Below are 20,995 nucleotides of genomic sequence, written 5' to 3' on the forward strand. Positions count from 1 at the left end.
AACTTATAACTATGTATACATCATGCACATCATTGTTTATGTTGTATTTATTTTCCTATGGGAATTACATTTAGAAATGTACATTCTTTACAACATTGTCATCCATTGAATTCATGCAGAGTTTGAAGATTTCAAATAGTGACAAAAAGAATGACTTGACCACGAAGGGACACGAACCCTCAATCTTCTGATCAGAAGTCAGACGCCTCATCCATTATGCCACGCTGTCATCTATGTCGAAATTGTCGAACCTGTGGAAGGTGTGGTAATAGTAACCTCAAGTATAACATTCAAAATTTAGAAGCTTTTTCTAGAGGTATGTTTTGGAAAAACTTGCATATGAATTACAAAATAAAATCCAACATATTTTAGTGATTTATGTTGAGTGAACATTACAAAGTATACCTTTCACATAGCCTAGATTTTGTAAAATCCTTAACTTAGCTGAGAAATAACTTAACTTTTCTATAGGCATGCTATAAAGTTTTATAAAAAGATTAGGGATGTAGGCATAAGAGCAATTTCTCATTGAGCTATGGCTGTTCTGATTTCAGTGATTCCTTCTAAACATGTGAGATGTATTTTTTATATGCAGATATGCAAATAACCATTATAGTATCAATTTGGTCAAAGAATTGCTTTGCAACACAGATTACCAAAATCAAACAAGTTAACAGGTAAACACTGACATTTTCCTAAAGGTTTTTTAAGTTTTATGAAAATATTAGGGATGTAGGCTTTATAGCAATTTCTCATTGGACTATGGATGTTCGGATTTCAATGATTCATTTTAAACATGTGAGATATAATTTTTATATGCAGATATGCAAATATCCTTTATTGTATCAATTTGGTCAAAGATTTTTTTCCAACACAGATTACCAAAATTGAACAAGTTAAGAGGTAAATACTTACATTTTCCAAAAGGATACCTTTTACTATGCACCAAAAACCTAAAAAACCTATAACTATGTGTACATCATGCACATAATTGTTTATGTTGTATTTATTTTCCTATGGGAATTACATTTATAAATGTGCATTCTTTACAACATTGTCATCCATTGAATTCAAGCAGAGTTTGAAGATTTCAAATAGTGACAAAAAGAATGACTTGACCATGAAGGGACACGAGCCCTCAATCTTCTGATCAGAAGTCAGACGCCTCATCCATTATGCCACGCTGTCATCTATGTCGAAATTGTCAAACCTGTGGAAGTTGTGGTAATAGTAACCTCAAGTATAACATTCAAAATTTAGAAGCTTTTTCTAGAGGTATGTTTTGGAAAAACTTGCATATGAATTACAAAATGAAATCCAACATATTTTAGTGATTTATGTTGAGTGAACATTACAAAGTATACCTTTCACATAGCCTAGATTTTGTAAAATCCTTAACTTAGCTGAGAAATAACTTAACTTTTCTATAGGCATGCTATAAAGTTTTATAAAAAGATTAGGGATGTAGGCATTAGAGCAATTTCTCATTGAACTATGGGTGTTCTGATTTCACTGATTCCTTCTAAACATGTGAGATGTATTTTTTATATGCAGATATGCAAATAACCATTATAGTATCAATTTGGTCAAAGAACTGCTTTGCAACACAGATTACCAAAATCAAACAAGTTAACAGGTAAACACTTACATTTTCCTAAAGGTTTTTTAAGAATTATGAAAATATTAGGGATGTAGGCTTTATAGCAATTTCTCATTGGACTATGGATGTTCGGATTTCAATGATTCATTTTAAACATGTGAGATATAATTTTTATATGCAGATATGTAATATCCTTTATTGTATCAATTTGGTCAAAGATTTTTTTCCAACACAGATTACCAAAATTGAACAAGTTAACAGGTAAATACTTACCTTTTCCAAAAGGATACCTTTTACTATGCACCAAAAACCTAAAAAAACTATAACTATGTGTACATCATGCACATCATTGTTTATGTTGTATTTATTTTCCTATGGGAATTACATTTAGAAATGTACATTCTTTACAACATTGTCATCCATTGAATTCATGCAGAGTTTGAAGATTTCAAATTGTGACAAAATGAATGACTCGACCTCGAAGGGACTCGAACCCTCAATCTTCTAATCCGAAGTCAGACGCCTTATCCATTAGGCCACGCGGTCATCTTTATAGAAGTTGTCGAACCTGTGGAAGGTGTGGTAAAAGTAACCTCAAGTATAACATTCAAAATTTAGAAGTTTTTTCTAGATATATGTTTTGGAAAAACTTGCATATGAATTACAAAATGAAATCCAACATATTTTAGTGATTTATGTTGAGTGAACATTACAAAGTATACCTTTCACATAGCCTAGATTTTGTAAAATCCTTAACTTAGCTGAGAAATAACTTAACTTTTCTATAGGCATGCTATAAAGTTTTATAAAAAGATTAGGGATGTAGGCATTAGAGCAATTTCTCATTGAACTATGGGTGTTCTGATTTCACTGATTCCTTCTAAACATGTGAGATGTATTTTTTATTTGCAGATATGCAAATAATCATTATAGTATCAATTTGGTCAAAGAATTGCTTTGCAACACAGATTACCAATATCAAACAAGTTAACAGGTAATCACTGACATTTTCCTAAAGGTTTTTTAAGTTTTATGAAAATATTAGGGATGTAGGCTTTATAGCAATTTCTCATTGGACTATGGATGTTCGGATTTCAATGATTCATTTTAAACATGTGAGATATAATTTTTATATGCAGATATGCAAATATCCTTTATTGTATCAATTTGGTCAAAGATTTTTTTCCAACACAGATTACCAAAATTGAACAAGTTAAGAGGTAAATACTTACATTTTCCAAAAGGATACCTTTTACTATGCACCAAAAACCTAAAAAACTTATAACTATGTATACATCATGCACATCATTGTTTATGTTGTATTTATTTTCCTATGGGAATTACATTTAGAAATGTACATTCTTTACAACATTGTCATCCATTGAATTCATGCAGAGTTTGAAGATTTCAAATAGTGACAAAAAGAATGACTTGACCACGAAGGGACACGAACCCTCAATCTTCTGATCAGATGTCAGACGCCTCATCCATTATGCCATGCTGTCATCTATGTTGAAATTGTCGAACCTGTGGAAGGTGTGGAAATAGTAACCTCAAGTATAACATTCAAAATTTAGAAGCTTTTTCTAGAGGTATGTTTTGGAAAAACTTGCATATGAATTACAAAATAAAATCCAACATATTTTAGTGATTTATGTTGAGTGAACATTACAAAGTATACCTTTCACATAGCCTAGATTTTGTAAAATCCTTAACTTAGCTGAGAAATAACTTAACTTTTCTATAGGCATGCTATAAAGTTTTATAAAAAGATTAGGGATGTAGGCATTAGAGCAATTTCTCATTGAGCTATGGCTGTTCTGATTTCAGTGATTCCTTCTAAACATGTGAGATGTATTTTTTATATGCAGATATGCAAATAACCATTATAGTATCAATTTGGTCAAAGAATTGCTTTGCAACACAGATTACCAAAATCAAACAAGTTAACAGGTAAACACTGACATTTTCCAAAAGGTTTTTTAAGTTTTATGAAAATATTAGGGATGTAGGCTTTATAGCAATTTCTCATTGGACTATGGATGTTCGGATTTCAATGATTCATTTTAAACATGTGAGATATAATTTTTATATGCAGATATGCAAATATCCTTTATTGTATCAATTTGGTCAAAGATTTTTTTCCAACACAGATTACCAAAATTGAACAAGTTAAGAGGTAAATACTTACATTTTCCAAAAGGATACCTTTTACTATGCACCAAAAAAATAAAAAAATTATAACTATGTGTACATCATGCACATCATTGTTTATGTTGTATTTATTTTCCTATGGGAATTACATTTAGAAATGTGCATTCTTTACAACATTGTCATCCATTGAATTCAAGCAGAGTTTGAAGATTTCAAATAGTGACAAAAAGAATGACTTAACCATGAAGGGACACGAGCCCTCAATCTTCTGATCAGAAGTCAGACGCCTCATCCATTATGCCACGCTGTCATCTATGTCGAAATTGTCAAACCTGTGGAAGTTGTGGTAATAGTAACCTCAAGTATAACATTCAAAATTTAGAAGCTTTTTCTAGAGGTATGTTTTGGAAAAACTTGCATATGAATTACAAAATAAAATCCAACATATTTTAGTGATTTATGTTGAGTGAACATTACAAAGTATACCTTTCACATAGCCTAGATTTTGTAAAATCCTTAACTTAGCTGAGAAATAACTTAACTTTTCTATAGGCATGCTATAAAGTTTTATAAAAAGATTAGGGATGTAGGCATTAGAGCAATTTCTCATTGAGCTATGGCTGTTCTGATTTCAGTGATTCCTTCTAAACATGTGAGATGTATTTTTTATATGCAGATATGCAAATAACCATTATAGTATCAATTTGGTCAAAGAATTGCTTTGCAACACAGATTACCAAAATCAAACAAGTTAACAGGTAAACACTGACATTTTCCTAAAGGTTTTTTAAGTTTTATGAAAATATTAGGGATGTAGGCTTTATAGCAATTTCTCATTGGACTATGGATGTTCGGATTTCAATGATTCATTTTAAACATGTGAGATATAATTTTTATATGCAGATATGCAAATATCCTTTATTGTATCAATTTGGTCAAAGATTTTTTTCCAACACAGATTACCAAAATTGAACAAGTTAAGAGGTAAATACTTACATTTTCCAAAAGGATACCTTTTACTATGCACCAAAAACCTAAAAAACCTATAACTATGTGTACATCATGCACATAATTGTTTATGTTGTATTTATTTTCCTATGGGAATTACATTTAGAAATGTGCATTCTTTACAACATTGTCATCCATTGAATTCAAGCAGAGTTTGAAGATTTCAAATAGTGACAAAAAGAATGACTTGACCATGAAGGGACACGAGCCCTCAATCTTCTGATCAGAAGTCAGACGCCTCATCCATTATGCCACGCTGTCATCTATGTCGAAATTGTCAAACCTGTGGAAGTTGTGGTAATAGTAACCTCAAGTATAACATTCAAAATTTAGAAGCTTTTTCTAGAGGTATGTTTTGGAAAAACTTGCATATGAATTACAAAATGAAATCCAACATATTTTAGTGATTTATGTTGAGTGAACATTACAAAGTATACCTTTCACATAGCCTAGATTTTGTAAAATCCTTAACTTAGCTGAGAAATAACTTAACTTTTCTATAGGCATGCTATAAAGTTTTATAAAAAGATTAGGGATGTAGGCATTAGAGCAATTTCTCATTGAACTATGGGTGTTCTGATTTCACTGATTCCTTCTAAACATGTGAGATGTATTTTTTATATGCAGATATGCAAATAACCATTATAGTATCAATTTGGTCAAAGAACTGCTTTGCAACACAGATTACCAAAATCAAACAAGTTAACAGGTAAACACTTACATTTTCCTAAAGGTTTTTTAAGAATTATGAAAATATTAGGGATGTAGGCTTTATAGCAATTTCTCATTGGACTATGGATGTTCGGATTTCAATGATTCATTTTAAACATGTGAGATATAATTTTTATATTCAGATATGTAATATCCTTTATTGTATCAATTTGGTCAAAGATTTTTTTCCAACACAGATTACCAAAATTGAACAAGTAAACAGGTAAATACTTACCTTTTCCAAAAGGATACCTTTTACTATGCACCAAAAACCTAAAAAAAACTATAACTATGTGTACATCATGCACATCATTGTTTATGTTGTATTTATTTTCCTATGGGAATTACATTTAGAAATGTACATTCTTTACAACATTGTCATCCATTGAATTCATGCAGAGTTTGAAGATTTCAAATTGTGACAAAATGAAAGACTCGACCACGAAGGGACTCGAACCCTCAATCTTCTGATCCGAAGTCAGACGCCTTATCCATTAGGCCACGCGGTCATCTTTATAGAAGTTGTCGAACCTGTGGAAGGTGTGGTAAAAGTAACCTCAAGTATAACATTCAAAATTTAGAAGTTTTTTCTAGATATATGTTTTGGAAAAACTTGCATATGAATTACAAAATGAAATCCAACATATTTTAGTGATTTATGTTGAGTGAACATTACAAAGTATACCTTTCACATATCCTAGATTTTGTAAAATCCTTAACTTAGCTGAGAAATAACTTAACTTTTCTATAGGCATGCTATAAAGTTTTATAAAAAGATTAGGGATGTAGGCATTAGAGCAATTTCTCATTGAGCTATGGCTGTTCTGATTTCACTGATCCTTCTAAACATGTGAGATGTATTTTTTATATGCAGATATGCAAATAACCATTATAGTATCAATTTGGTCAAAGAATTGCTTTGCAACACAGATTACCAAAATCAAACAAGTTAACAAGTAAACACTGACATTTTCCTAAAGGTTTTTTAAGTTTTATGAAAATATTAGGGATGTAGGCTTTATAGCAATTTCTCATTGGACTATGGATGTTCGGATTTCAATGATTCATTTTAAACATGTGAGATATAATTTTTATATGCAGATATGCAAATATCCTTTATTGTATCAATTTGGTCAAAGATTTTTTTCCAACACAGATTACCAAAATTGAACAAGTTAAGAGGTAAATACTTACATTTTCCAAAAGGATACCTTTTACTATGCACCAAAAAAATAAAAAAATTATAACTATGTGTACATCATGCACATCATTGTTTATGTTGTATTTATTTTCCTATGGGAATTACATTTAGAAATGTGCATTCTTTACAACATTGTCATCCATTGAATTCAAGCAGAGTTTGAAGATTTCAAATAGTGACAAAAAGAATGACTTGACCATGAAGGGACACGAGCCCTCAATCTTCTGATCAGAAGTCAGACGCCTCATCCATTATGCCACGCTGTCATCTATGTCGAAATTGTCAAACCTGTGGAAGTTGTGGTAATAGTAACCTCAAGTATAACATTCAAAATTTAGAAGCTTTTTCTAGAGGTATGTTTTGGAAAAACTTGCATATGAATTACAAAATGAAATCCAACATATTTTAGTGATTTATGTTGAGTGAACATTACAAAGTATACCTTTCACATAGCCTAGATTTTGTAAAATCCTTAACTTAGCTGAGAAATAACTTAACTTTTCTATAGGCATGCTATAAAGTTTTATAAAAAGATTAGGGATGTAGGCATTAGAGCAATTTCTCATTGAACTATGGGTGTTCTGATTTCACTGATTCCTTCTAAACATGTGAGATGTATTTTTTATATGCAGATATGCAAATAACCATTATAGTATCAATTTGGTCAAAGAACTGCTTTGCAACACAGATTACCAAAATCAAACAAGTTAGCAGGTAAACACTTACATTTTCCTAAAGGTTTTTTAAGAATTATGAAAATATTAGGGATGTAGGCTTTATAGCAATTTCTCATTGTACTATGGATGTTCGGATTTCAATGATTCATTTTAAACATGTGAGATATAATTTTTATATGCAGATATGTAATATCCTTTATTGTATCAATTTGGTCAAAGATTTTTTTCCAACACAGATTACCAAAATTGAACATGTTAACAGGTAAATACTTACCTTTTCCAAAAGGATACCTTTTACTATGCACCAAAAACCTAAAAAAACTATAACTATGTGTACATCATGCACATCATTGTTTATGTTGTATTTATTTTCCTATGGGAATTACATTTAGAAATGTACATTCTTTACAACATTGTCATCCATTGAATTCATGCAGAGTTTGAAGATTTCAAATTGTGACAAAATGAATGACTCGACCTCGAAGGGACTCGAACCCTCAATCTTCTGATCTGAAGTCAGACGCCTTATCCATTAGGCCACGCGGTCATCTTTATAGAAGTTGTCGAACCTGTGGAAGGTGTGGTAAAAGTAACCTCAAGTATAACATTCAAAATTTAGAAGTTTTTTCTAGATATATGTTTTGGAAAAACTTGCATATGAATTACAAAATGAAATCCAACATATTTTAGTGATTTATGTTGAGTGAACATTACAAAGTATACCTTTCACATAGCCTAGATTTTGTAAAATCCTTAACTTAGCTGAGAAATAACTTAACTTTTCTATAGGCATGCTATAAAGTTTTATAAAAAGATTAGGGATGTAGGCATTAGAGCAATTTCTCATTGAACTATGGGTGTTCTGATTTCACTGATTCCTTCTAAACATGTGAGATGTATTTTTTATATGCAGATATGCAAATAACCATTATAGTATCAATTTGGTCAAAGAATTGCTTTGCAACACAGATTACCAATATCAAACAAGTTAACAGGTAATCACTGACATTTTCCTAAAGGTTTTTTAAGTTTTATGAAAATATTAGGGATGTAGGCTTTATAGCAATTTCTCATTGGACTATGGATGTTCGGATTTCAATGATTCATTTTAAACATGTGAGATATAATTTTTATATGCAGATATGCAAATATCCTTTATTGTATCAATTTGGTCAAAGATTTTTTTCCAACACAGATTACCAAAATTGAACAAGTTAAGAGGTAAATACTTACATTTTCCAAAAGGATACCTTTTACTATGCACCAAAAACCTAAAAAACTTATAACTATGTATACATCATGCACATCATTGTTTATGTTGTATTTATTTTCCTATGGGAATTACATTTAGAAATGTACATTCTTTACAACATTGTCATCCATTGAATTCATGCAGAGTTTGAAGATTTCAAATAGTGACAAAAAGAATGACTTGACCACGAAGGGACACGAACCCTCAATCTTCTGATCAGAAGTCAGACGCCTCATCCATTATGCCACGCTGTCATCTATGTCGAAATTGTCGAACCTGTGGAAGGTGTGGTAATAGTAACCTCAAGTATAACATTCAAAATTTAGAAGCTTTTTCTAGAGGTATGTTTTGGAAAAACTTGCATATGAATTACAAAATGAAATCCAACATATTTTAGTGATTTATGTTGAGTGAACATTACAAAGTATACCTTTCACATAGCCTAGATTTTGTAAAATCCTTAACTTAGCTGAGAAATAACTTAACTTTTCTATAGGCATGCTATAAAGTTTTATAAAAAGATTAGGGATGTAGGCATTAGAGCAATTTCTCATTGAGCTATGGCTGTTCTGATTTCAGTGATTCCTTCTAAACATGTGAGATGTATTTTTTATATGCAGATATGCAAATAACCATTATAGTATCAATTTGGTCAAAGAATTGCTTTGCAACACAGATTACCAAAATCAAACAAGTTAACAGGTAAACACTGACATTTTCCTAAAGGTTTTTTAAGTTTTATGAAAATATTAGCGATGTAGGCTTTATAGCAATTTCTCATTGGACTATGGATGTTCGGATTTCAATGATTCATTTTAAACATGTGAGATATAATTTTTATATGCAGATATGCAAATATCCTTTATTGTATCAATTTGGTCAAAGATTTTTTTCCAACACAGATTACCAAAATTGAACAAGTTAAGAGGTAAATACTTACATTTTCCAAAAGGATACCTTTTACTATGCACCAAAAACCTAAAAAACCTATAACTATGTGTACATCATGCACATAATTGTTTATGTTGTATTTATTTTCCTATGGGAATTACATTTAGAAATGTGCATTCTTTACAACATTGTCATCCATTGAATTCAAGCAGAGTTTGAAGATTTCAAATAGTGACAAAAAGAATGACTTGACCATGAAGGGACACGAGCCCTCAATCTTCTGATCAGAAGTCAGACGCCTCATCCATTATGCCACGCTGTCATCTATGTCGAAATTGTCAAACCTGTGGAAGTTGTGGTAATAGTAACCTCAAGTATAACATTCAAAATTTAGAAGCTTTTTCTAGAGGTATGTTTTGGAAAAACTTGCATATGAATTACAAAATGAAATCCAACATATTTTAGTGATTTATGTTGAGTGAACATTACAAAGTATACCTTTCACATAGCCTAGATTTTGTAAAATCCTTAACTTAGCTGAGAAATAACTTAACTTTTCTATAGGCATGCTATAAAGTTTTATAAAAAGATTAGGGATGTAGGCATTAGAGCAATTTCTCATTGAACTATGGGTGTTCTGATTTCACTGATTCCTTCTAAACATGTGAGATGTATTTTTTATATGCAGATATGCAAATAACCATTATAGTATCAGTTTGGTCAAAGAACTGCTTTGCAACACAGATTACCAAAATCAAACAAGTTAACAGGTAAACACTTACATTTTCCTAAAGGTTTTTTAAGAATTATGAAAATATTAGGGATGTAGGCTTTATAGCAATTTCTCATTGGACTATGGATGTTCGGATTTCAATGATTCATTTTAAACATGTGAGATATAATTTTTATATTCAGATATGTAATATCCTTTATTGTATCAATTTGGTCAAAGATTTTTTTCCAACACAGATTACCAAAATTGAACAAGTTAACAGGTAAATACTTACCTTTTCCAAAAGGATACCTTTTACTATGCACCAAAAACCTAAAAAAAACTATAACTATGTGTACATCATGCACATCATTGTTTATGTTGTATTTATTTTCCTATGGGAATTACATTTAGAAATGTACATTCTTTACAACATTGTCATCCATTGAATTCATGCAGAGTTTGAAGATTTCAAATTGTGACAAAATGAAAGACTCAACCACGAAGGGACTCGAACCCTCAATCTTCTGATCCGAAGTCAGACGCCTTATCCATTAGGCCACGCGGTCATCTTTATAGAAGTTGTCGAACCTGTGGAAGGTGTGGTAAAAGTAACCTCAAGTATAACATTCAAAATTTAGAAGTTTTTTCTAGATATATGTTTTGGAAAAACTTGCATATGAATTACAAAATGAAATCCAACATATTTTAGTGATTTATGTTGAGTGAACATTACAAAGTATACCTTTCACATATCCTAGATTTTGTAAAATCCTTAACTTAGCTGAGAAATAACTTAACTTTTCTATAGGCATGCTATAAAGTTTTATAAAAAGATTAGGGATGTAGGCATTAGAGCAATTTCTCATTGAGCTATGGCTGTTCTGATTTCACTGATTCCTTCTAAACATGTGAGATGTATTTTTTATATGCAGATATGCAAATAACCATTATAGTATCAATTTGGTCAAAGAATTGCTTTGCAACACAGATTACCAAAATCAAACAAGTTAACAAGTAAACACTGACATTTTCCTAAAGGTTTTTTAAGTTTTATGAAAATATTAGGGATGTAGGCTTTATAGCAATTTCTCATTGGACTATGGATGTTCGGATTTCAATGATTCATTTTAAACATGTGAGATATAATTTTTATATGCAGATATGCAAATATCCTTTATTGTATCAATTTGGTCAAAGATTTTTTTCCAACACAGATTACCAAAATTGAACAAGTTAAGAGGTAAATACTTACATTTTCCAAAAGGATACCTTTTACTATGCACCAAAAAAATAAAAAAATTATAACTATGTGTACATCATGCACATCATTGTTTATGTTGTATTTATTTTCCTATGGGAATTACATTTAGAAATGTGCATTCTTTACAACATTGTCATCCATTGAATTCAAGCAGAGTTTGAAGATTTCAAATAGTGACAAAAAGAATGACTTGACCATGAAGGGACACGAGCCCTCAATCTTCTGATCAGAAGTCAGACGCCTCATCCATTATGCCACGCTGTCATCTATGTCGAAATTGTCAAACCTGTGGAAGTTGTGGTAATAGTAACCTCAAGTATAACATTCAAAATTTAGAAGCTTTTTCTAGAGGTATGTTTTGGAAAAACTTGCATATGAATTACAAAATGAAATCCAACATATTTTAGTGATTTATGTTGAGTGAACATTACAAAGTATACCTTTCACATAGCCTAGATTTTGTAAAATCCTTAACTTAGCTGAGAAATAACTTAACTTTTCTATAGGCATGCTATAAAGTTTTATAAAAAGATTAGGGATGTAGGCATTAGAGCAATTTCTCATTGAACTATGGGTGTTCTGATTTCACTGATTCCTTCTAAACATGTGAGATGTATTTTTTATATGCAGATATGCAAATAACCATTATAGTATCAATTTGGTCAAAGAACTGCTTTGCAACACAGATTACCAAAATCAAACAAGTTAGCAGGTAAACACTTACATTTTCCTAAAGGTTTTTTAAGAATTATGAAAATATTAGGGATGTAGGCTTTATAGCAATTTCTCATTGTACTATGGATGTTCGGATTTCAATGATTCATTTTAAACATGTGAGATATAATTTTTATATGCAGATATGTAATATCCTTTATTGTATCAATTTGGTCAAAGATTTTTTTCCAACACAGATTACCAAAATTGAACAAGTTAACAGGTAAATACTTACCTTTTCCAAAAGGATACCTTTTACTATGCACCAAAAACCTAAAAAAACTATAACTATGTGTACATCATGCACATCATTGTTTATGTTGTATTTATTTTCCTATGGGAATTACATTTAGAAATGTACATTCTTTACAACATTGTCATCCATTGAATTCATGCAGAGTTTGAAGATTTCAAATTGTGACAAAATGAATGACTCGACCTCGAAGGGACTCGAACCCTCAATCTTCTGATCCGAAGTCAGACGCCTTATCCATTAGGCCACGCGGTCATCTTTATAGAAGTTGTCGAACCTGTGGAAGGTGTGGTAAAAGTAACCTCAAGTATAACATTCAAAATTTAGAAGTTTTTTCTAGATATATGTTTTGGAAAAACTTGCATATGAATTACAAAATGAAATCCAACATATTTTAGTGATTTATGTTGAGTGAACATTACAAAGTATACCTTTCACATAGCCTAGATTTTGTAAAATCCTTAACTTAGCTGAGAAATAACTTAACTTTTCTATAGGCATGCTATAAAGTTTTATAAAAAGATTAGGGATGTAGGCATTAGAGCAATTTCTCATTGAACTATGGGTGTTCTGATTTCACTGATTCCTTCTAAACATGTGAGATGTATTTTTTATATGCAGATATGCAAATAACCATTATAGTATCAATTTGGTCAAAGAATTGCTTTGCAACACAGATTACCAATATCAAACAAGTTAACAGGTAATCACTGACATTTTCCTAAAGGTTTTTTAAGTTTTATGAAAATATTAGGGATGTAGGCTTTATAGCAATTTCTCATTGGACTATGGATGTTCGGATTTCAATGATTCATTTTAAACATGTGAGATATAATTTTTATATGCAGATATGCAAATATCCTTTATTGTATCAATTTAGTCAAAGATTTTTTTCCAACACAGATTACCAAAATTGAACAAGTTAAGAGGTAAATACTTACATTTTCCAAAAGGATACCTTTTACTATGCACCAAAAACCTAAAAAACTTATAACTATGTATACATCATGCACATCATTGTTTATGTTGTATTTATTTTCCTATGGGAATTACATTTAGAAATGTACATTCTTTACAACATTGTCATCCATTGAATTCATGCAGAGTTTGAAGATTTCAAATAGAGACAAAAAGAATGACTTGACCACGAAGGGACACGAACCCTCAATCTTCTGATCAGATGTCAGACGCCTCATCCATTATGCCATGCTGTCATCTATGTTGAAATTGTCGAACCTGTGGAAGGTGTGGTAAAAGTAACCTCAAGTATAACATTCAAAATTTAGAAGTTTTTTCTAGATATATGTTTTGGAAAAACTTGCATATGAATTACAAAATGAAATCCAACATATTTTAGTGATTTATGTTGAGTGAACATTACAAAGTATACCTTTCACATAGCCTAGATTTTGTAAAATCCTTAACTTAGCTGAGAAATAACTTAACTTTTCTATAGGCATGCTATAAAGTTTTATAAAAAGATTAGGGATGTAGGCATTAGAGCAATTTCTCATTGAACTATGGGTGTTCTGATTTCACTGATTCCTTCTAAACATGTGAGATGTATTTTTTATATGCAGATATGCAAATAACCATTATAGTATCAATTTGGTCAAAGAATTGCTTTGCAACACAGATTACCAATATCAAACAAGTTAACAGGTAATCACTGACATTTTCCTAAAGGTTTTTTAAGTTTTATGAAAATATTAGGGATGTAGGCTTTATAGCAATTTCTCATTGGACTATGGATGTTCGGATTTCAATGATTCATTTTAAACATGTGAGATATAATTTTTATATGCAGATATGCAAATATCCTTTATTGTATCAATTTGGTCAAAGATTTTTTTCCAACACAGATTACCAAAATTGAACAAGTTAAGAGGTAAATACTTACATTTTCCAAAAGGATACCTTTTACTATGCACCAAAAACCTAAAAAACTTATAACTATGTATACATCATGCACATCATTGTTTATGTTGTATTTATTTTCCTATGGGAATTACATTTAGAAATGTACATTCTTTACAACATTGTCATCCATTGAATTCATGCAGAGTTTGAAGATTTCAAATAGTGACAAAAAGAATGACTTGACCACGAAGGGACACGAACCCTCAATCTTCTGATCAGAAGTCAGACGCCTCATCCATTATGCCACGCTGTCATCTATGTCGAAATTGTCGAACCTGTGGAAGGTGTGGTAATAGTAACCTCAAGTATAACATTCAAAATTTAGAAGCTTTTTCTAGAGGTATGTTTTGGAAAAACTTGCATATGAATTACAAAATGAAATCCAACATATTTTAGTGATTTATGTTGAGTGAACATTACAAAGTATACCTTTCACATAGCCTAGATTTTGTAAAATCCTTAACTTAGCTGAGAAATAACTTAACTTTTCTATAGGCATGCTATAAAGTTTTATAAAAAGATTAGGGATGTAGGCATTAGAGCAATTTCTCATTGAGCTATGGCTGTTCTGATTTCAGTGATTCCTTCTAAACATGTGAGATGTATTTTTTATATGCAGATATGCAAATAACCATTATAGTATCAATTTGGTCAAAGAATTGCTTTGCAACACAGATTACCAAAATCAAACAAGTTAACAGGTAAACACTGACATTTTCCTAAAGGTTTTTTAAGTTTTATGAAAATATTAGCGATGTAGGCTTTATAGCAATTTCTCATTGGACTATGGATGTTCGGATTTCAATGATTCATTTTAAACATGTGAGATATAATTTTTATATGCAGATATGCAAATATCCTTTATTGTATCAATTTGGTCAAAGATTTTTTTCCAACACAGATTACCAAAATTGAACAAGTTAAGAGGTAAATACTTACATTTTCCAAAAGGATACCTTTTACTATGCACCAAAAACCTAAAAAACCTATAACTATGTGTACATCATGCACATAATTGTTTATGTTGTATTTATTTTCCTATGGGAATTACATTTAGAAATGTGCATTCTTTACAACATTGTCATCCATTGAATTCAAGCAGAGTTTGAAGATTTCAAATAGTGACAAAAAGAATGACTTGACCATGAAGGGACACGAGCCCTCAATCTTCTGATCAGAAGTCAGACGCCTCATCCATTATGCCACGCTGTCATCTATGTCGAAATTGTCAAACCTGTGGACGTTGTGGTAATAGTAACCTCAAGTATAACATTCAAAATTTAGAAGCTTTTTCTAGAGGTATGTTTTGGAAAAACTTGCATATGAATTACAAAATGAAATCCAACATATTTTAGTGATTTATGTTGAGTGAACATTTCAAAGTATACCTTTCACATAGCCTAGATTTTGTAAAATCCTTAACTTAGCTGAGAAATAACTTAACTTTTCTATAGGCATGCTATAAAGTTTTATAAAAAGATTACGGATGTAGGCATTAGAGCAATTTCTCATTGAACTATGGGTGTTCTGATTTCACTGATTCCTTCTAAACATGTGAGATGTATTTTTTATATGCAGATATGCAAATAACCATTATAGTATCAATTTGGTCAAAGAACTGCTTTGCAACACAGATTACCAAAATCAAACAAGTTAACAGGTAAACACTTACATTTTCCTAAAGGTTTTTTAAGAATTATGAAAATATTAGGGATGTAGGCTTTATAGCAATTTCTCATTGGACTATGGATGTTCGGATTTCAATGATTCATTTTAAACATGTGTGATATAATTTTTATATGCAGATATGTAATATCCTTTATTGTATCAATTTGGTCAAAGATTTTTTTCCAACACAGATTACCAAAATTGAACAAGTTAACAGGTAAATACTTACCTTTTCCAAAAGGATACCTTTTACTATGCACCAAAAACCTAAAAAAACTATAACTATGTGTACATCATGCACATCATTGTTTATGTTGTATTTATTTTCCTATGGGAATTACATTTAGAAATGTACATTCTTTACAACATTGTCATCCATTGAATTCATGCAGAGTTTGAAGATTTCAAATTGTGACAAAATGAAAGACTCGACCACGAAGGGACTCGAACCCTCAATCTTCTGATCCGAAGTCAGACGCCTTATCCATTAGGCCACGCGGTCATCTTTATAGAAGTTGTCGAACCTGTGGAAGGTGTGGTAAAAGTAACCTCAAGTATAACATTCAAAATTTAGAACCTTTTTCTAGAGGTATGTTTTGGAAAAACTTGCATATGAATTACAAAATAAAATCCAACATATTTTAGTGATTTATGTTGAGTGAACATTACAAAGTATACCTTTCACATAGCCTAGATTTTGTAAAATCCTTAACTTAGCTGAGAAATAACTTAACTTTTCTATAGGCATGCTTTAAAGTTTTATAAAAAGATTAGGGATGTAGGCATTAGAGCAATTTCTCATTGAGCTATGGCTGTTCTGATTTCAGTGATTCCTTCTAAACATGTGAGATGTATTTTTTATATGCAGATATGCAAATAACCATTATAGTATCAATTTGGTCAAAGAATTGCTTTGCAACACAGATTACCAAAATCAAACAAGTTAACAGGTAAACACTGACATTTTCCTAAAGGTTTTTTAAGTTTTATGAAAATATTAGGGATGTAGGCTTTATAGCAATTTCTCATTGGACTATGGATGTTCGGATTTCAATGATTCATTTTAAACATGTGAGATATAATTTTTATATGCAGATATGCAAATATCCTTTATTGTATCAATTTGGTCAAAGATTTTTTTCCAACACAGATTACCAAAATTGAACAAGTTAAGAGGTAAATACTTACATTTTCCAAAAGGATACCTTTTACTATGCACCAAAAACCTAAAAAACCTATAACTATGTGTACATCATGCACATAATTGTTTATGTTGTATTTATTTTCCTATGGGAATTACATTTAGAAATGTGCATTCTTTACAACATTGTCATCCATTGAATTCAAGCAGAGTTTGAAGATTTCAAATAGTGACAAAAAGAATGACTTGACCATGAAGGGACACGAGCCCTCAATCTTCTGATCAGAAGTCAGACGCCTCATCCATTATGCCACGCTGTCATCTATGTCGAAATTGTCAAACCTGTGGAAGTTGTGGTAATAGTAACCTCAAGTATAACATTCAAAATTTAGAAGCTTTTTCTAGAGGTATGTTTTGGAAAAACTTGCATATGAATTACAAAATGAAATCCAACATATTTTAGTGATTTATGTTGAGTGAACATTACAAAGTATACCTTTCACATAGCCTAGATTTTGTAAAATCCTTAACTTAGCTGAGAAATAACTTAACTTTTCTATAGGCATGCTATAAAGTTTTATAAAAAGATTAGGGATGTAGGCATTAGAGCAATTTCTCATTGAACTATGGGTGTTCTGATTTCACTGATTCCTTCTAAACATGTGAGATGTATTTTTTATATGCAGATATGCAAATAACCATTATAGTATCAATTTGGTCAAAGAACTGCTTTGCAACACAGATTACCAAAATCAAACAAGTTAACAGGTAAACACTTACATTTTCCTAAAGGTTTTTTAAGAATTATGAAAATATTAGGGATGTAGGCTTTATAGCAATTTCTCATTGGACTATGGATGTTCGGATTTCAATGATTCATTTTAAACATGTGAGATATAATTTTTATATTCAGATATGTAATATCCTTTATTGTATCAATTTGGTCAAAGATTTTTTTCCAACACAGATTACCAAAATTGAACAAGTTAACAGGTAAATACTTACCTTTTCCAAAAGGATACCTTTTACTATGCACCAAAAACCTAAAAAAAACTATAACTATGTGTACATCATGCACATCATTGTTTATGTTGTATTTATTTTCCTATGGGAATTACATTTAGAAATGTACATTCTTTACAACATTGTCATCCATTGAATTCATGCAGAGTTTGAAGATTTCAAATTGTGACAAAATGAAAGACTCGACCACGAAGGGACTCGAACCCTCAATCTTCTGATCCGAAGTCAGACGCCTTATCCATTAGGCCACGCGGTCATCTTTATAGAAGTTGTCGAACCTGTGGAAGGTGTGGTAAAAGTAACCTCAAGTATAACATTCAAAATTTAGAAGTTTTTTCTAGATATATGTTTTGGAAAAACTTGCATATGAATTACAAAATGAAATCCAACATATTTTAGTGATTTATGTTGAGTGAACATTACAAAGTATACCTTTCACATAGCCTAGATTTTGTAAAATCCTTAACTTAGCTGAGAAATAACTTAACTTTTCTATAGGCATGCTATAAAGTTTTATAAAAAGATTAGGGATGTAGGCATTAGAGCAATTTCTCATTGAACTATGGGTGTTCTGATTTCACTGATTCCTTCTAAACATGTGAGATGTATTTTTTATATGCAGATATGCAAATAACCATTATAGTATCAATTTGGTCAAAGAATTGCTTTGCAACACAGATTACCAATATCAAACAAGTTAACAGGTAATCACTGACATTTTCCTAAAGGTTTTTTAAGTTTTATGAAAATATTAGGGATGTAGGCTTTATAGCAATTTCTCATTGGACTATGGATGTTCGGATTTCAATGATTCATTTTAAACATGTGAGATATAATTTTTATATGCAGATATGCAAATATCCTTTATTGTATCAATTTGGTCAAAGATTTTTTTCCAACACAGATTACCAAAATTGAACAAGTTAAGAGGTAAATACTTACATTTTCCAAAAGGATACCTTTTACTATGCACCAAAAACCTAAAAAACCTATAACTATGTGTACATCATGCACATAATTGTTTATGTTGTATTTATTTTCCTATGGGAATTACATTTAGAAATGTGCATTCTTTACAACATTGTCATCCATTGAATTCAAGCAGAGTTTGAAGATTTCAAATAGTGACAAAAAGAATGACTTGACCATGAAGGGACACGAGCCCTCAATCTTCTGATCAGAAGTCAGACGCCTCATCCATTATGCCACGCTGTCATCTATGTCGAAATTGTCAAACCTGTGGAAGTTGTGGTAATAGTAACCTCAAGTATAACATTCAAAATTTAGAAGCTTTTTCTAGAGGTATGTTTTGGAAAAACTTGCATATGAATTACAAAATGAAATCCAACATATTTTAGTGATTTATGTTGAGTGAACATTACAAAGTATACCTTTCACATAGCCTAGATTTTGTAAAATCCTTAACTTAGCTGAGAAATAACTTAACTTTTCTATAGGCATGCTATAAAGTTTTATAAAAAGATTAGGGATGTAGGCATTAGAGCAATTTCTCATTGAACTATGGGTGTTCTGATTTCACTGATTCCTTCTAAACATGTGAGATGTATTTTTTATATGCAGATATGCAAATAACCATTATAGTATCAATTTGGTCAAAGAACTGCTTTGCAACACAGATTACCAAAATCAAACAAGTTAACAGGTAAACACTTACATTTTCCTAAAGGTTTTTTAAGAATTATGAAAATATTAGGGATGTAGGCTTTATAGCAATTTCTCATTGGACTATGGATGTTCGGATTTCAATGATTCATTTTAAACATGTGAGATATAATTTTTATATTCAGATATGTAATATCCTTTATTGTATCAATTTGGTCAAAGATTTTTTTCCAACACAGATTACCAAAATTGAACAAGTTAACAGGTAAATACTTACCTTTTCCAAAAGGATACCTTTTACTATGCACCAAAAACCTAAAAAAAACTATAACTATGTGTACATCATGCACATCATTGTTTATGTTGTATTTATTTTCCTATGGGAATTACATTTAGAAATGTACATTCTTTACAACATTGTCATCCATTGAATTCATGCAGAGTTTGAAGATTTCAAATTGTGACAAAATGAAAGACTCGACCACGAAGGGACTCGAACCCTCAATCTTCTGATCCGAAGTCAGACGCCTTATCCATTAGGCCACGCGGTCATCTTTATAGAAGTTGTCGAACCTGTGGAAGGTGTGGTAAAAGTAACCTCAAGTATAACATTCAAAATTTAGAAGTTTTTTCTAGATATATGTTTTGGAAAAACTTGCATATGAATTACAAAATGAAATCCAACATATTTTAGTGATTTATGTTGAGTGAACATTACAAAGTATACCTTTCACATAGCCTAGATTTTGTAAAATCCTTAACTTAGCTGAGAAATAACTTAACTTTTCTATAGGCATGCTATAAAGTTTTATAAAAAGATTAGGGATGTAGGCATTAGAGCAATTTCTCATTGAACTATGGGTGTTCTGATTTCACTGATTCCTTCTAAACATGTGAGATGTATTTTTTATATGCAGATATGCAAATAACCATTATAGTATCAATTTGGTCAAAGAATTGCTTTGCAACACAGATTACCAATATCAAACAAGTTAACAGGTAATCACTGACATTTTCCTAAAGGTTTTTTAAGTTTTATGAAAATATTAGGGATGTAGGCTTTATAGCAATTTCTCATTGGACTATGGATGTTCGGATTTCAATGATTCATTTTAAACATGTGAGATATAATTTTTATATGCAGATATGCAAATATCCTTTATTGTATCAATTTGGTCAAAGA

General features: G+C 30.8%; 7 non-coding genes across 7 annotated transcripts; all 7 read right to left on the reverse strand.

Annotated features, from left to right (window-relative positions):
• Window positions 1-2,073: 2,073 nt before the first annotated feature.
• TRNAR-UCG (transfer RNA arginine (anticodon UCG)) lies at window positions 2,074-2,146 on the reverse strand. Its single transcript has one exon. It is a non-coding gene; the product is annotated as a tRNA-Arg (tRNA).
• Window positions 2,147-5,909: 3,763 nt separating this feature from the next.
• Window positions 5,910-5,982, reverse strand: TRNAR-UCG (transfer RNA arginine (anticodon UCG)). Its single transcript has one exon. It is a non-coding gene; the product is annotated as a tRNA-Arg (tRNA).
• A 4,720-nt stretch (window positions 5,983-10,702) lies between these two features.
• TRNAR-UCG (transfer RNA arginine (anticodon UCG)) lies at window positions 10,703-10,775 on the reverse strand. The gene has a single exon. It is a non-coding gene; the product is annotated as a tRNA-Arg (tRNA).
• A 1,844-nt stretch (window positions 10,776-12,619) lies between these two features.
• On the reverse strand, window positions 12,620-12,692 carry TRNAR-UCG (transfer RNA arginine (anticodon UCG)). Its single transcript has one exon. It is a non-coding gene; the product is annotated as a tRNA-Arg (tRNA).
• Window positions 12,693-16,454: 3,762 nt separating this feature from the next.
• On the reverse strand, window positions 16,455-16,527 carry TRNAR-UCG (transfer RNA arginine (anticodon UCG)). Its single transcript has one exon. It is a non-coding gene; the product is annotated as a tRNA-Arg (tRNA).
• Window positions 16,528-18,372: 1,845 nt separating this feature from the next.
• Window positions 18,373-18,445, reverse strand: TRNAR-UCG (transfer RNA arginine (anticodon UCG)). The gene has a single exon. It is a non-coding gene; the product is annotated as a tRNA-Arg (tRNA).
• Window positions 18,446-20,290: 1,845 nt separating this feature from the next.
• Window positions 20,291-20,363, reverse strand: TRNAR-UCG (transfer RNA arginine (anticodon UCG)). Its single transcript has one exon. It is a non-coding gene; the product is annotated as a tRNA-Arg (tRNA).
• Between the last annotated feature and the right edge of the window lie 632 nt (window positions 20,364-20,995).

This window comes from Taudactylus pleione, unplaced genomic scaffold (genome assembly GCF_031769625.1).
Source record: "Taudactylus pleione unplaced genomic scaffold, aTauple2 ptg000914l, whole genome shotgun sequence".
NCBI lineage: Eukaryota > Metazoa > Chordata > Amphibia > Anura > Myobatrachidae > Taudactylus > Taudactylus pleione.